The 17,894-nt window shown below is 40.6% G+C and overlaps 1 protein-coding gene across 1 annotated transcript in view; it reads right to left on the minus strand.

Annotated features, from left to right (window-relative positions):
• Window positions 1-17,894, minus strand: part of LOC133750442 (phospholipid-transporting ATPase ABCA3-like) — a 170,720-nt gene that overhangs the window by 144,124 nt on the left and 8,702 nt on the right. The gene's annotated exons all lie outside the window — the stretch shown is intronic.

A 17,894-nucleotide genomic window follows, 5' to 3' on the forward strand; every position in this document is an offset into this window, starting at 1 on the left:
GGATGTCTACTGAGTGAACACCAAAAGTCTATTACAGTGACATCAATAACATGGAAAACTACAGATCCCAGGCTTCACTGCTGGAGTCCAGCTCCAATAGGTCTAGGGGTTCCCAAAGGTGTGAGAGGTGTTGATGTAGGAAGAAATGAGAGACACACTCACAGCAAAGCTGAAGGCATGGCTCTAGCTCTCTAGCACCAGACTTTATTTTTATATCATAAGTCATATAATGTTTCTTTCTTCTTCCAATAACAAGTCTGTTGTCCATTTTCTTAGAACCATTGACCTTGTATTTTATGTTGCCTCTAAATTCTATGTCTACATCTAGTTACAACTTCTTTGATTTTCAAGGGCATATTCAGAGCATGAGTTACAATCACAGACAGGTGCAAGACAATGGGCTGCCCATACAAGCCAAGGCCTGGAGTGTTGCTGAGCTATGCAGAAATTGGTTACACAAGATAGAATATTACCTTCTTAATCTAATCTTTACTAGAAGCCCCAATGTTCAAAGTAGGCCATTTTTAAAATGTATCCCCTCTTTTGGACTTCTTTCTCTAACTCTTTAATTTCTTTTTTTTTTTTAAATTTATTTATTTGAGAGGTAGAATTACAGACAGTGAGAGGGACAGACAGAAAGGTCTTCCACTGGTTCACTCCACAGATGGCCACAACAGCCGGAGCTACACCAAATCAAAGCCAGGAGCCAGATGCTTCTTCCTGGTCTCCCATGTGGGTGCAGGCCACCAAGGATTTGGGCCATCTTCTACTGCTTCCCCAGGCCACAGAGCTGGATTGGAAAAAGGGCAGCCGGGACTAGAACCAGCGCCCATATGGGATGCCGGTGCCGCAGGCGGAGGATTAACCTACTGCACCATGGCTCCGGCCCCTGTTTAATTTCTTTATTGTGCTTATCTAAAGGTTCACTTAGATATTTTCCACAGTTTTGTCATCCTAGCCATTGTTGTATTTGTAGCACATATTGAATTAAAGCTTTAATAACATTTATCTTTGTTCTAGTGGGAAATATATACCAGTGAGCCTGTTGCCTTTTAATCTTTTCCACAAACAGCTCAACCTTGCATAAAGCATCAACCCCTTCTCCTAACAAACATTCCACTTGATTAAAATCCTACAAAGCAGTGGACATTTTGGGAATTATGAGACCAAGCGCTCTTCTCTAAAATTAGAAATACAGCAATCATTAGCGGGACCACCAGGAAGTTCCAGCTTTCTTATGCAGAGTGTAATTCCCAACAAACCTAAAACCAACAAGAGGACCGCAGCTGTCATTTTCATGTATTGCTGAAACAGACTTTCTGATGTGACCCTGTCAGACAGCCGAAGATGCCCTGGCCTCACCACTTCACCACCCCTCCCACCACAGAACGAACAGCCATCTGCTCTTCACAGACAAGATCACTTTGTTTTGGGAAAAAGCCAGAATCATCTGTGTGGTCCACAGAGCTGAACTTAAAATGCATTAAGGGCAACAACATCAGTAAAATGACTGAATAAAGGAAGGATAAACAACTAACACTCAGCTTAAGTGTCTGAGGTAGAGCACTGACGTGCACTCAGGATGTGACAGAGAGCTGCAGAGAACCGGGATTGGATTACCAAGAGATGAAAAGCATCCTGCATCTACTGCCATATATCCCAAGTTAGGATCAGCTCAGAACCAAGAGGGACTACTCGTGATGGGAAAAAAGTAAGCATGAGGTCCCCAGAATCCCTTACTGAAGCGATGAAAACCTGAATTCTTTGCTATGGGAGAATCTTTCACTCCTCAAAGGCCCTGAGGCAAATTTGGGGAGCTTCCAGGAAAATCACACAGCTGCATTATTGAAGAGAAAAAAGCACACAGCTCACATTATGCCCTCCCCTTCCCAGGCTGCTGCTGCCCAGTCCATTTCGAAACCATGCCCACCTGCAGCTCATAAAAAGTCACCCAAGGGGCTGGCACTGTGGCACAGTGGGTTAAATCCCGGGCCTGAAGCGCCAGCATCCCATACGGGTGCCGGTTCTAGTCTTGGCTGCTCCTCTTCCAATCCAGCTCTCTGCTATGGCCTGGGATAGCAGTAGGAGATGGTTTAAGTCCTTGGGCCCCTGCACCCGCATGGGAGACCCAGAAGAAGCTCCTGGCTCCTGGCTTCTGATTGGTGCAACTCCAGCAATTGCGGCCATCTGAGGCATGAACCAGATGATGGAAGACCTCTCTCTCTCTGTCTCTACCTCTCTCTGTAACTATCTTTCAAATAAATAAAATAAATCTTTTTTTTTATTTGACAGAGTTAGACAGTGAGAAAGAGAGACAGAGAGAAAGGTCTTCCTTCCATTCACTCCCCAAATGGCTTCTACGGCCGGTGCTGCACCGATCCGAAGCCAGGAGCCAGGTGCTTCCTCCTGGTCTCCCATGCGGGTGCAGGGCCCAAGCACTTGGGCCATCCTCCACTGCCTTCCCAGACCACAACAGAGAGCTGGACTGGAAGAGGAGCAACCAGAACTAGAACTCAGTGCCCATATGGGGTGCCGGTGCTGCAGGCGGAGGATTAACCAAGTGAGCCACAGCACTGGCCCCAAATAAAATAAATCTTTAAGAAAAAATAAATAAATAAATAAATAAATAAATAAAAGTCACCCATTAACAAGCACCACATCCAGAGTTTCCCATTAGCAGCTCATGAAACAGTTAGATTAGCCATCCCTAGCAGTGAATCTCTCCCATCTTTAGAAAGCTCGTGTTCCAACTGATCCATCAGTCCCGTACACTCCTGTAGCTCAGATAACTGAGGGAATCACAGGCACTGCTGTTGGAGATTACTGCTAAAGAAACTACAGAGAACTCTGCTGTGCCTACCTGAAGCCAAAGTCAATGCAGCCTACCCACCAATATCCTACTTCCATGTCCAGGAGGAAATCTGCCACAGTGGAAGTCACCTTTTAAAAGTGGTAGGAGCAAGAGCTGCCATTGTGCAATCATGGGTAAAGCCACTGCCTGCAATGCCATCATCCCCTGTGGATGCTGGTTAATGCCTAGCTGCTCCACTTCTGATCCAGCTCTCTGTTAATGGCCTGGGAAAAGCAGCAAAGGATGGCCCAAGTGTTCGGGTCCTTACACCCATGTGGAAGACCAGGATGAAGCTGCTAGCTCCTGGCTTTGGCCTGGCCCAGCACTGGCCATTTCAGTCAAATGGGGAGTGAAACAGAAGATGGAAGATCTGTATGTGTGTGTATCTCTCCCTCTCTCTAACTCTGACTTTCAATAGATAAATAAATAAATAAACCTTTTTCAAAAAGTGGTAGAAGCAACTGTTCCACCAGATTTGCAAATATCAACAAGGATACTCATACATACAAAAAGAAAAAAACAAGAGAATATATAACACATCCAAATGCTGAAGAAGAAGAAAAATCATAATATTACGGAAATGCAGTGAGATGCAAAAAAATAAAGATAGCAAGTCAGTAAAATCTGAAAAATAATTCATGACTAGAATTAAAATTTGAACAACAGAAACAGAAGCTTAGAGCAGAAGAATTCACATTTAAAAGATACAACCAAGAACTTCAACAGGCTAGATCAAGCAGAAGAATTTTTTTTAATTTTAAGAAAGATCTTTTGAAATAATTCAAAGAAAAAAATTTAGGATACCACCAGCAGTAGAATTTTTTGTATGATACGAGTTTTAAAATAAAAGGTGAAAACACATAGAAGTCTATGTAAAGAAATAATAGTCAAAAAACTCCCAAGTGCTGGAAGTTAAATCCAGATATGTATATCAAGGAATCTCAAAGGATCACAAGTAAATTCAACTCAGACAGTACACCAGAATCCAACTGTCAAAAGTCAAAGATAAGGACAGATCTCTGAGGTATCCACGGTGACTGAATATGGAAAAGATGTGCTGCTTTGACCACAGGAAAGTAACAGAAGTGGAGTAACTGCGCCCTCTGGGGAGAGCTGGGCAGAGTTGCAGTATAAATTTTACAGAAAGAAGAGTGATGCTACAGAGCAGCATGGACAGTACAAACATGCACCAGCAAACAGGGACACTAGCAGTGACCCCCACAACCAGGAGCTGCAGACATCATCTTCTTGGAGCAAGGTGAGAAGAGTCTGTGGCAGCCCATGAGGATAGTGATACTGCCTGAGAAAGAACCTTGTGAATCACACTGATTTTCAGTCCAGCCTAGAGGGCTAGTGAAGAGCAGTGTGTCCACCTAACCCCATGAAGGGAGAGCACATTGCTTTCTCTCATCCCCTGAAAAGGGTTCCAGGCAGCTAGCAGGAAGGAAGCATCATCTTAATAAGGTAGCTGTGTCTTGTGCACACAGGTGACAAGGGGATTTTATTGGAAAGATAAATCCACCAACTCCACTGACTTGGAGTCTGGCTAGTAGGGTTGGCAGAGGGCAGGGCACCTGCTTAGGACTGTGAGGCACTCTCCTTTAGCCTCACTCTATGGCAGGTGCTTTACTCAAACTGCCAAGGTGGAATACAAACAGGCAGCTGGCTCTGGGAAAGGCTTGCCTCACGCCATGGACAGAGCAGGCTTGTAGGGCTGAGAGTGGACAGGGCATGGAGCCTGGGTATCTGGGAAATCACTGTGTGTAGTTCCAGAGGTGCTCTGAGTTCCTGGGATGGGTTATTGCAGAAGGTTCTGTGCTCACACTGTAGATGGCACAGATCCTTTGTGTGGTTCGTGGGCCTGCATGGGAGGGGTGTGTAGTCACAGTAGGTTCACCCCAGGCATTGACCATCTTGGCAGAGAAGAGTTGAGGCTGTGATCACATCAGCCAATGTTATCATATATTACTACTACTCACAATAGAGGAGATCTACCACACCCAACACTCTTGCCCCACCCTCGAGCACAGACTAGAGCTCCCTAGCCCACCCAGTACATGCCTGTGGATAGCCACTGAAGGAGCACTCTACTAAACCACAGAGATATATTTCAAAGCCAAAAGTCATCAGAAGAGAAAATCAACAAGTATTTCCACAAATGCCTAAACATAAACACAGAAATACAAGAAACATGAACAAGGAAGACAGTATGACTCTCTGAAAGGAACAAAGCAATTCAAAATTAAAACGTGAAGACAGGCCGGCGCCGCGGCTCACTAGGCTAATCCTCTGCCTGCGGCACTGGCACACCAGGTTCTAGTCCCGGTTGGGGCACCGGATTCTGTCCCGGTTGCTCCTCTTCCAGTCCAGCTCACTGTTATGGCCCGGGAGTGCAGTGGGGGATGGCCCAAGTGCTTGGGCCCTGCCCCAGCATGGGAGACCAAGAGAAGCACTTGGCTCCTAGCTTCAGATCAGCATGGTGCGCCGGCCACAGAACGCCGGCCACAGCGGCCATTGAGGAGTGAACCAATGGAAAAGGAAGACCTTTCTCTCTGTCTCTCTCTCTGTCTAACTCTGCCTGTCAAAAAAAAAAAAAAAGTGAAGACAAAGAGACTGATGAAATGCTTGAAAAGGAATTCAAAAGAATGATCATAAGATTACTAAAAAACACAGAGAAGCAAATACATGAGTTACAAAAATACATACATGATGTGTATGAAAAATGTTGCAGGGGAGGAAGAGGGAGAGAGGGAGAGGAGGAGGGAAAAGATGGGAGGAGAAGGAGAAGAAGAAGGAGAGGAGGAGGAAGAGGAGGAGATGGAGAAGGCGGAGATGAGGAGGGGAAGGAGGAGGAGACTGAGGAGGAGGAGGAGAAAAAGGAGAAGAAGGAAGAGAAGGAGAGGAAGGAGAAGAAGAAGAGGAAGGAGAAGAGGAAGAAGAGGAAGAATAAAAAGGAAGAACTTAGAAAAACCAAAAATAGAGTTCGAGATTTATGGGATACTATCAAAAGACCTAACATGTATGCCTTAGAAATTCCTGAAGGTTTGGAAAGAAAGACCTATTCAGTGAAATCAAAGCAGAACACTTTCTTAATTGAGAGAAAATAGGGACATCAAAGTACAGGCAGCATATCAAACTTCTAACAGACATGAACAGAAAAGATCTTAAGGACAACACAATATACAATATACTCAAACTTTCAAAAGTGAAACATAAAGAAAATATTCTAAACTGTGAATGAGAGAAATGCCAGATGACCTTTAGAGGACCTCCAATTATACTGACAACTGACTTCTCATTAGAAACTCAACAGGCTAGGAGAAAATGGAGAGACATAGTACAAGTCCTAAAAGAAAAAAATTGTAAACCCGGAATACTGTACCAAACAAAACTCATTTATAAATAAAGGTGAAATAAAACAAGCAGCAATTGAAAGAATTTGTCACCACATGTTCAGCTACCCACAGAAACATATGTAGTTACCATTATGAAAGAATATGAAGGCAGAAAGCCTCCCAGTAAAAGTACAAAGGAAATCTGGAGTAAATAATAGGAATATTTATGGGGAAATGGCAAGGTCAAGACATTACTTATCAATAGTAACCTTGAATGCAAATGGCCAAAATTCTCTAATTAAAAGACACTGGTTGGCTTAAAGGATAAAACAGAAGACCCATCTATTTTATGCCTACAAGAAACACACCTCACCAACAAAGTTACATGCAGACTGAAACCGAAAGGATAGAAAAAAGATATTCCATGTTAACAGAAAAGAAAAACAAGCAGGTATATCCATCCTAATATCAGATAAAATAGACTTAAACATGAAAACTATTAAAAGAGACATAGAAGGGCATTATGTATTGATTAAGGGATCAACTCAACAGGAAGATGTGACTATAATAAATCTGTATGCACCCAGTTATAAGGTGCCTGGTTATTTAAACAAATGTTTATAAATCTAAAGTGAGACATAGATTCCAATACAGTAGTAATTGGGGGACTTCCACACCACACTTTCATCAATGGAAAGATCAACTAGAGAGGAAATCAACAAAGAAACAACAAAGCTAATCCACACTGTAAACAAAATGGAACTGATACCTATATAACACCTCATGCCACAGTTTAAGAATATGCAAAAATGAGCCATAATGAAGGAGATGGGAGAGGGAGAGGGAGGTGGGATGGGAGTTGTGCACGGGGCGGGGGGATATGGGGGAAAGAACCACTGTATTCCTAAAGTTGTATCTATGAAAAAATGCACTCCCTAAATAAAAACATAAAAAAGAAATCCCAGGAAAAAAAAGAATATGCATTCTTTTCATCAATACATGGAACTTTCTCTAGGATGGATCGTATGCAAGGCTCAGCAAAGTCAAGAAAACTGAAATCATATCATGTATCTCTCTGACCACAATGAAAATTAACAACATAAAAACCTCTAGAAAATATGCAAACACATGGAGACAGAACGACATGCTCTTGAATCAACAGTAGGTCATAGAAGAAATCAAAACAGGAAAAAAAAAATTCCTGGAAGAAAATTAAGATGACAATGCAACCTTCCAAAACTAATGGGTTACACAAAAGCAGTGTTAAGAGGGATGTTTATAGTAGAGCCTACATCAAGAAATTGAAAAGGCATCAAATCAGTGAGCCATCAATGCATCTCAAGACCTAAAAAAGGAACAATGAAACAAACCTAAAATTAGTGGGAGGAAAGAAATAATTAAATAAATAATTAAAATTACAGAAGAAATAAACAAAATTGAAACAAAAAAAGAAGAGCTTATTTTTGGAAAAAATAAACAAAATTGATATACCATTGGCCCAACTAACCAAAAAAGGAGGGAGAAAACCATAATCAATAAAAACAGATCTGAAAAAGGAGATGTAACAACAGAAACCACAGAAATAAAGAATCATCAGGAATTACTTCACACAGCTATTCGGCAACAAATTGGAAAATCTAGAAGAAACAGATTCCTGGACACATACAATCTACCAAAAGTGAGTCATGAAAACACAGAAAACCTAAAGAGACCAATAACCAAGAGAGAGATTAAATCATTATTAAAGACCCTCCCAACAAAGAAAATCCCAGAACTAATGGCTTCACTGTTGAATTCTACCAGGCTTTTAAATTAATTCCAGTTCTTCTCAAGCTATTCAAAACAATTTAAAGGAATGGAATCCCCCCAAACACCTTCTACGAGGCCAGCACCACCACAATTCCAAAACAAGAAAAAGATATAACAAAGTTAACTATAGGCCAATATCACTGATGAACATCGATGAAACATCCTCAACAAAATACTAGCTAATAGAAAATTTTTTATTTCTCTTTTGATTTCTTCTATGACTCACTGCTCATTCAGAAACATGTTCATTCTACATGTGCCTGCATATGATGCACACATACTTGAGTTGTTGATTTCCAGCTTCGTTGCACTGTTGTCTGAGAAGATGCATGGTATGATTTCAATTTTTTTGAATTTGCTGAGACTCCCTTTATGTCCTACAGAAAGTTACATGCACCAGGGAGAAATATGTGTACTCTGTGGCTGTCTGGTGGAAGGCTCTGTAGATATCAGCTAAGTCTATTTGGTCTATAGTGTCAATCAGCTCTGTTGTTTCCTTGCTGATTTTTTGTCTGGTTGATCTGTCCATTGTTGAAAGTGGGGTATTGAAGTCCCCTGGTACTACTGTATTTGAGTCTATATCTCCCTTTAAATCCTTACTAATTCTTTCAAATAGCCAGGTGCCCTGTAATTAGGTGCATATACATTTATAATAGTCACATCTTCGTGTTGAATTGCTCCTTTAACCACTATATAGTGTCCTTCTTTGTCTCTTTTAATAGTTTTTGTGTGAAAATCTATTTTGTCTGATATTAAGATGGCCACACAAGCTCTTTCTTGGTTTATGTTAGCATGGAATATCTTTTTCCATCCTTTCACTTTCAGTCTGCATGTAACTTTGTTGGTAAGGTATGTTTCTTGTAGGCAACAGATAGATGGGCTCTCTTTTTTAATCCATTCAGCTAGTCTGTGTCTTTTAATTGGAGAGTTGAGACCATTTACATTCGGCGTGACTATTGTTAAATACTGTCTTTTCCCTGCCATGTTTCCTAAGTAGACCTGTTTATGTATTTTGGATTTTGTTTGTACTTTTCCTGGTTCATTTTCTACGTTCATCTTCTTTTGTAGTGAAGTTCCTGTTTCTGTGTGTATGGGGTGGGAGAGGGACTAGGAAGTGGGATGGGAGTGGAAGAGTGCGTATGGGGGGAAGAACCACTATATTCTTAAAGTTGTACCTATGAAATTTGGCATTCATTAAATAAAATCTTTTTTTTTTTTTTGACAGGCAGTGTGGATAGTGAGAGAGAGAGACAGAGAGAAAGGTCTTCCTTTTTGCCGTTGGTTCACCCTCTAATGGCCGCTGCGGCCAGCGCATCTCGCTGATCCGAAGGCAGGAGCCAGGTGCTTCTCCTGGTCTCCCATGCGGGTGCAGGGCCCAAGGATTTGGGCCATCCTCCACTGCCTTCCCGGGCCATAGCAGAGAGCTGGCCTGGAAGAGGGGCAACCGGGATAGAATCCGGCGCCCCGACCGGGACTAGAACCCAGTGTGCCGGCGCCGCAAGGTGGAGGATTAGCCTGTTAAGCCACGGCACTGGCCTAAAACAATCTTAAACAACAGAAACAAAGCCAGAGGCATCACAATACCAGATTTCAACACACTACAGGACAGTTATAATCACAATAGACTAGTACTGGCACAAAAACAGACAAATAGACCAATGGAACAACATGGCAAAATTGTACTCCCATCTTTACTGCAGCTCAATTTACAATAGCTAAGATATGGAATCAACAGATGCCTATCAACCAATGACTGGATAAAGAAAATGGGATATATATACTACAGAATACTACTCAGCCCTACAAAATAATTAAACCTTGTATTTCACAACAAAATAGATGCAACTGGAAACATTATACTTAGTGAAATAAGCCAGTCCCAAAAAGACAAATACCATATGTTTTCTCCTGTCTGTGGTAACAGAGTACAAAATAATGTAATGCACATATGAGCAAAATTGACATTTTGAGATCTGATTATTACTTACAGTCATTGTCTCTACTGTTGAAGAACAGTGTGTTTTTCTTCTTACTATTTGTTGGTAAAGCTTATTATTATAAAATAAACTAAAAGTATGTCATTGTAAAAATTAAAAGAAAGAATAAAAAAGGAAGGAGGAGGGAGAGTAGAAGTGCAGGGACAGTGGTTGGGAGGGAGGGTAGGATAGGAAGTATCACTATGCTCCTAAATCTGTATATGTGAAATACATGAAATTTGTTCACCTTATATAAATAAAAAATAAATGAAATATTTGTACTTCAAAAAAAATCCCATAGTACTCCATAAATACAGGTGACTTATATATATCAACTAAATAAAGAACAAAACAAAAGATACATTAAAAAGGTAAGAAAAATTATATTTTAACTGCATCATTTCACTCCTTTCTCCAAGTTAGCAAGCTTCATATGAAAGAATTTAAATAAAATATTTTAAAAAATTAAAAAAAAACAAATAAACCCTTGAAGTACCTTCTCCGTCTCCATAAATGAAAACACTAAATGAGCATCCACTCCCTCCACAACTATCTCCCTGCATCTATCACTTTCTGGGTCAAATTTGTCCTTGTTAGCAGAAATTATAGAGGGCGGGGGGAGTGTCCAACAGTTGAGAGAGGAGGAAAAGGCAAGAAAGGTGAGGGGTGTGACAACAGTGCAGAGAGAACAGACAGGGTGTGGCTGTACCACAGGTGCCTCTGACCAGCCTATACCACAGATTTCAGATGTTGAGACAGAAACAGAACTCCTAACCACTGGCTCACTTCTCCAAAGCCCAGCTAGGGCTGGGCTCCAGTCAAAGCCAGATGCAAGGAGCTCAGTCCAGGTCTTCCATTACTTAAGCCCTCACTCTTGTCTTTTCAAAGGATCTGCATTAGCAGGAAGCTGGAGCCTGGGGCTGTTCTCAGGCACTCCAGCAGAGGTTGTGAGCCAAACGTGGAGATATTTTATCACCGCGTGAAGCAAAAGACAAGGCCTAAGAACAAATGAGACCACAGCCAGCACTGGGTTCTATCATCACAAAACCACTCAAAAAACCAGCTGAACAAAATCCAAATCAGGAATACCAAGCAGGTATTTGGGTGTCATGGGCTGAGCCCTTGTCACCCAAAATTTTAAAAAATATACTTTCTGGATTTTTTTCTATTTCTTTTCCTTCTTTAGTTTCTCCTGTGTGTCAATTAAGTCTCTTGATTATGTTCAGTAATTCCCATATGCTTCTTCATTCTTTTCATTCTTTCTTCTATTTGCTCCACTGAATGAATAGTTTCAAATGTTCTAGTTTTGAGCTTACTGATTCTTTATTTAGCTTGGTTGAGTCTACTGAAACTTTTCTATTGAATTTTTCATTTCAGTCATTTTATTTGTCATCTCTAGTATTTTTATTTGTTATTTATTTATTTGAGAGACAGAGTTACAAACAGTGAGAGGGAGAGACAGAGAGAAAGGTCTTCCATCCGCTGGTTCACTCTCAGATGGCTGCAATGACTGGAGCTGCGCCGATCCAAAGCCAGGAGCTTCCTCCAGTCTCCCACACCAGGTACAGGGGCCCAAGGACTTGGGCCATCTTCTACTGCCTTTCCAGGCCATAGTAGAAAGCTGGATCGGAAGTGGAGCAGCAGGACTAGAACCAGCGCCCATTTGGGATGCTGGCACAGCAGGCAGAGGATTAACCCACTGCGCCACAGCGCCAGCCCCTATGATTTGGTTTTGAAAGTGACAGCCTGATTATCCCCAGCTTTGCCCCTTCCTGCTGCATCACTGTGAGAGTTCCCAGCTGTATGTTGAGTCTGTGTGAGACATTTTTACCAAGAAAATGTGTTCTCTGACTTATGAGTCTCGGCTGCTCCACTTCCAATCCAGCTCTCTGTAATGGCCTAGGAAAGCAGTAAAAGATGGCCCAAGTCCTTGGGCCCCTACACCCACGTGGGAGACCCAGAAGAAGTTCCTGGCTCCTGGCTTCAGATAGGCCCAGCTCCAGCCATTGCAGCCACTTGGGGAGTGAACCAGCAGATGGAAGACTTCTCTCCATCTCTCTGCTTCTGCCTCTCTGCAACCCTTCCAAATAAATAAAAGCATCTTAAAAAAAAAAAAAAAAACGGGGAGGTGGGAAAGAAAGGCAGAGTTACAGAGAGAGACAGAGAGAGAGATCTTCCATTTGCTGGTTCACTCCTCAAATGGCCACAACAGCCTGGGCTGGGCCAGGCCAAAGCTTCTTTCAGGTCTCCCACATAGGTGCAGGGGCCCAAGCACTTGGGGCATCTTCCACTGCTTTCCCAGGCCATAGCAGAGAGCTAGATCAGAAGAGGAGCAGCCAGGATTTGAACCAGTGCACATGAGATGCTGGCGCTGCAGGCAGCAACTTTACCTGCCAGACAAAGACATCACAAGAAAACAACAGCAAACTTTCCTGGGGATGACAAATATAAAAATGTTCAATGAATACTAGAAACCAAACATAACAATGTATTAAAATGATCAAGTGAGATTTAGCCCTGAGATGCAAGAATAGTTCAACAAATCCAAGTCAATAAATGTAATTTATCACATTAATAGAATGAAAGAAAAAAATCATGTGATCATCTCATAGATACAATGAAAGAATTTGACAAAATTCAATATCCTTTCATTATAAAAGCTCTCAACAAATTATGTATAGAATGAATATACTTCAATATAACAAAGTCCACATATGATAAGTCCCAGCTAACATTATATTCAACAGTGAAAAAAATGAAACTTTTTTTCTAATATTCAGAACACAGCAAGAATGGCTATTCCTGCCACATCTAATCAACATTGATTAGATGTGTAGTATTGGAAGACTGCTAGAGCAATTAGACAAGGTAAATAAACAAAAAGCCTTCAAACAGGAAAGGAAGACATGAAATTACTGCTGTTCACTCTGGCCCCAGAATCAGCCCTTAAGGCATTCAGATCTGGCTAAAAAGCCTATGATAGTTTCTCAGGCATGGAAAGCCAAGACACTGTGGCAAGAAAAATGACCTAAATGAAAGATTTTTGTGAATGACATCCCAGCGGAAAGAACGGGCCATCAAAGAAGGAGGTACCTTTCTCTGAAGGGAGGAGAGAACTTCCACTTTGACTATGGCCTTGTCTAAATAAGATCAGAGTTTGTGAACTCAAGAGGCTTCCATAGCCTTGGTAGCTCATGACAAAAGCCTTGGGAGATTACTGACGTCATAAATAAGAGTGTCAATTGTTAAATCAACAACGGGAGTCACTGTGCACCTATTCCCCATGTAGGATCTCTGTCCTTAATGTGTTGTACTATGAGAATTAACAGTAAAACTACTACTCAAACAGTACTCTATACTTTGTGTGTTTGTATGGGTGCAGGCTGTTGAAATCTTTACTTAGTATATACTAAGTTGATCTTCTGTATATAAAGATAATTGAAAATGAATCATGGCCGGTGCCACGGCTCACTAGGTTAATCCTCTGCCTGCGATGCCAGCACACCGGGTTCTAGTCCCAGTCGGGGCGCCGGATTCTGTCCTGGTTGCCCCTCTTCCAGGCCAGCTCTCTGCTGTGGCCTGGGAGTGCAGTGGAGGATAGCCCAAGTCCTTGGGCCCTGCACCCACATGGGAGACCAGGAGAAGCACCTGGCTCCTGTCTTTGGATCAGCGCGGTACGCCGGCCGCAGTGCGCCGGCCGCAGCAGCCATTAGGGGGTGAACCAATGGCAAAGGAAGGCCTTTCTCTCTGTCTCTCTCTCTCTCTCTCTCACTGTCCACTCTGCCTGTCAAAAATTAAAAAAAAAAAGAATCTTGATGAAGAATGGGATGGGAGAGGGAGTGGGAGATGGGATGGTTGTGGGTGGGAGGGAGGTTATGGGGGGAAAAGCCGCTATAATCCAAAAACTGTACTTTGGAAATTTATATTTATTAAATAAAAGTTGAAAAAAAAGAAATTACTGCTGTTGCTGATTTTATATTTATAATATACATAAAGAATATAAATATAAATATATATAAAGAATATAAAGAATCTACCAAAAACTATTAGAACTAATAAATACAAACAGTAAAGCTCATGGAACAAAATTACACAAAATAAGTGGTATTTCTATGCATTGACAATGAACTATGAAAAAAAAAGGAATCAAGAATACAAACACATTTACAATAGGCACCAAAAAAATACCTAGACATAAATTTAACCAAGGAGATGAAAGTCTTATACAGTGGAAACTATAAAACATTTAAAGAAAGATACTAAAGAAGACATAAATAAGTAGAAGGGTCCTATGTTCATGGTTTGGAAGAATTAATATTGTTAAAGTATTCATGTCACCCACAGCAATTTACAGATTCTAAGCAATCCCTTTCAAAATTCCAATATCATTTTTCATAGAAATAGAAAAAACAAAATTCATATGGAGACCAAAAAAATAGCCAAGTAAATCATGTGCACAAAGAACAAAGTTGGAGGCATCACACTGCCTGATTTCAAACTATACTACAAAGCAATAACAATTAAAGTAGAATGGAATTAGCATAAAATAGACAAATCAATCAATGTAATAGAATAGGAAGCCCAGAAATGAACCCTTGCATCCTTGGTCAACTGATTTTTAAAAAGTTAAAGTGTATACAGTGTGATAGTTCATTACGTATATATACTGTATAATGATCAAATCAGGGTAGTTAGCATTTCTGTCTCCTTAAATATTTTAAAAAATTTTTATTAACAACTAATAATGTACATTAGTGAAAAAGGAACAGTCTGTTCAATAAATAGTGTTGAGAAAACTGAGAATCTATATGCAAAAGAATGAAATAAGACCTTTAACACACACTAAATACAAATAATCGATTAAAAGTAGATAAAAGATTTAATGACAAGACCTGAAATTTCAAAACTGCTGGAAGGAAACATGGTGGGAAAGCTACGTAACTCTGATCTGAGCAATGATTTTTTTTATATGACCTCATATGCAGAGGCAACAAAAGGAAAAATAGATAGATGAGATTATATCAAGAGAAAATCTCCTGCACAAGAAAGGAAGAAATTAACACAACCTGAAGATTTAAAAAATAAAATTGCAAGAAGTTAACATCCTACATACATAGAGAACTCAAACAAATATACAGATAGAAAAACAAACAGTCTGGTTAGAAATGGACAAGAGACATTTCTTTAAAGAATACATATAAATTAGCCAACAGATATATGGAAAATACTCAACATCAATAATTATTAGTAAAATGAGATTTAAAACCAGAGTGTGGTATGATCTCAAGCCTGTCAGAATGACTATCATCTCTTTTTTTTAAAGATTTATTTTATTTTATTTATTTGAAAGACAGTTACAGAGAGAGGTAGAGACAGAGAGACAGGTCTTCCATCCACTGGTTCACTCCCCAGTTGGCCGCAACGGCTGGAGCTGCGCCGATCCGAAGCCAGGAGCCAGAAGCTTCTTCCAGGTCTCCCATGTAGGTGCAGGGGCCCAAGGATGACTATTATCAAAAAGAACATATATAGCAAGTGTTCATGGGGAAATGGGAAATTGTTTGTGGGAATGTAAATTGGTACAGATACTATGGACACTGTGTGGTGGTTCCTCAAAAATGAAAAATAGAATTACTATAGATCTAGCAATGCAACTGCTGGGTATATACCCAAAATATGTGAAAGCAGTGTCTCAAAGACACACTTGCACTCTCATGTTCACGATTTACAATACTGATGCCATACTATTCACAATAGCCAAGTCATGGAATCAGATAAAGAAAATGCTGCGTATGGACATGGTGGAATACTACAAAGCCTTTTCAAAGAAAATTTCTGTCATTTTTTTAAAAACATGGACAGAATTGGAAAACATTACACTAAGTGAAATAAACTAGGCATAGGACAAATACCACATGTTTTCTACTTATACATGCAATCTAAAACAACTGAACTTACAGGAGCTAGGAGTATAATGGTGGAGGGTAGAATGAATGGGGAGATTACAGTAAAAGGATATCAAGCCTTAGACAGGAGGAATGGGTTTTTTAATAAACCTTTTGCACAGCATAGTGAACATAGTTAATAACTGTAGTTCACTGAGAGTAAATGTTAAATGATCTCACCAAAATATGATGAATATTTTAGGTGATGGATTTGCTTACTAACTCCATTACTCCACACGATATTCATAAGTCATAACTTTCATTTTTATATAGATGACTAACATGAGTCAATTTACAAAAAAGTATATTAATATCAGCTGATTATAGTACAGCAAAAATATCTCCTTCAAAAAGTGAATGTCAAATAAGGGAAAAATATCTTATATGTATTAATAGTAGCAGTGATAAAATTTGAATATGGAATATCACCTACTTTAAATATTGAATGAAAATATAACTATGTATCTGGAGATCTGAGTAAACTTCAAAGTCATAGTGGACATCAGTAATTAAATGAACTAACAGGCTGGTTTACTGAAAGTGTATAATAGAGTCAAAACAGAGAAAACAATAAGATCAGAAAGACCAGGCAGACGCACTAAGTCAAGGCAAACATACACATATTATTTACTTAACACAAAATTTTAAGTAGCTACAGCATGTTTAAATATTAATACATAATCCTTAACCTCAAGGAACTAACAAGGTATAACAGAGACACAGAAGAGAGAGAGGAAGTCTTTATATAGTATTCACAGCAAGAATATTAAAGAACTAATGAGTTACCCAAAGAAAAAAGAAAGTGGGAGCAAAGAGACAAAAGAGCATAATCAGAGGAAGAAATGCAAAAAATAAAGTAGTGTATCCAGGAAACTGCTACTGGTTCATTACTACTAGAGCACAGGATTCAAAGAAAGAAAAGGCAACATAAGGCTGGAGAGGTATGTAGAAACCAAGCAACTGGAGCTGGCATTGTGGTACAGTGGGTTAAACCACAGTCTATGAAGCTGCCACCCCATATTGGAGTGCCTTTTTCAATCCTGGCTGTTCTGCTTGCTGTCTAGCAACTTGCTCATATGCCTGAGAAAGCAGCAGAAGATGGACCAAGTACTTGGGCCCTGACACCCATATGGGAAACACTGATGGAATTCCTGGCTCCTGGTCCAGGCTACAAAGGCCGTGTAGGGAGTCAACCAGCATATAAAACTGTCTCTTTCTCTCTCCTGCTCTCCCTCTCCCTGTAGAAGAAAGAAGAAACAATTAAGATGAAAGAAGAAAGAAGAGGAGGAGGTGGTGGTGGATGAGGAGAAGAAGGGGAAGGAGAGAGGGGGAGAGAGAGAGAGAGAGAGAGAGAGAGAAGGAAAGGAAGGAAGGAAGGAAGGAAGGAAGGAAGGAAGGAAGGAAGGAAGGAAGAAAGGAAGGAGGGAAGGAAGGAAGGAGGCAAGGGGAAGAAGGAGGAGAGGGAGATGGAAGAGAAGGAGGAGTAGGAGTAGGAGGTAGCTGAAGGTCTTATATCCCACGCAAAGAACCTTCCGTAGGTAAAAGGAAACACCTGACATATTTAAAGCAGGACAGTGATGACATCTTTTCTGCATTATTAATAGATCATTATGTTACCCATATAGAAAGATTAAGTCTTGGGGCCCACATTTGGCATAATGCGTTAAGCCACCACCTGCAGTACACACATCCCACATCCCATATGCGCACTGGTTCAAGTCCTGGCTGCTCCACTTCCAATTCAGCTCCCTGCTAATGCTCCTGGGAAAAGCAGCAGCAGATGATCCAAGTCCTTTGGCCCCTGTAAACATATGGGAGACCTAGAAGTTGTTCCTGGCTCCTGGCTTCAGCCTGGCCCAAACCCAGCCATTGTGGCTATTTGGGGGAGTGAACCAAAGGATGAAAGATTGATCTTTCTCTTTCTCTCTCTCTCTCCCTCTCTCTCTCTCTCTTTCAAATAAATAAAAATAAATCTTTTTTT

The sequence above is a fragment of the Lepus europaeus genome, chromosome 21 (genome assembly GCF_033115175.1).
Source record: "Lepus europaeus isolate LE1 chromosome 21, mLepTim1.pri, whole genome shotgun sequence".
Classification (NCBI taxonomy): Eukaryota; Metazoa; Chordata; class Mammalia; order Lagomorpha; family Leporidae; genus Lepus; species Lepus europaeus.